Source organism: Octopus bimaculoides, chromosome 8 (genome assembly GCF_001194135.2).
Source record: "Octopus bimaculoides isolate UCB-OBI-ISO-001 chromosome 8, ASM119413v2, whole genome shotgun sequence".
Classification (NCBI taxonomy): Eukaryota; Metazoa; Mollusca; class Cephalopoda; order Octopoda; family Octopodidae; genus Octopus; species Octopus bimaculoides.
The window spans coordinates 39338691-39339249 of record NC_068988.1 but is presented as its reverse complement, the minus strand read 5'-3'; positions in this window follow the sequence as shown (position 1 = coordinate 39339249).

The window sequence follows — 559 nt, the reverse complement described above, 5'->3', positions numbered from 1 at the left end:
CTCTCTCTCTCTCTCTCTCTCTCTCTCTCTATTTCTCTCTCTCTCTCTCTCTCTTTCTCTCCTTCGCTCTCTCTGTACCTCTCATACTTTCTCTCTCTCTCTCTCTCAGTCATAGTCACCTTCGTGCTTTCTTTATCTCCCTTTCTCTCCCAGCATCTTTTTCTTTTCCGTTTTAAATAGTCGCTAGCAATCAACACAGCAGTGAGAAATTCTCGTCACACCAACATGACTGGAGCATGACGGCAAATATTATTTCAAAGTCACAAATATGTGATAACAAAACCAAACAACCCCTTCACACAGAAACCTTTAAAAGGCAAGTTTGCTTATTATATTTGGTTACCGTAATAACTTGTAGCAGTAACTAGCAAGAGAAAAAGAAGGGTTGTGAAATTATTGAACATATCACGATGGCGGTGGTGATGGTGATGGTGATGAGACAGCGGTGAGGATGGAGAAGAGCAAATATAAAATGGTGGTGGTGGTGGTGGTGGTGGCGATGGTGATGGTGATGGTGATGAGACAGCGGTGAGGATGGAGAAGAGCAAATATAAAATGG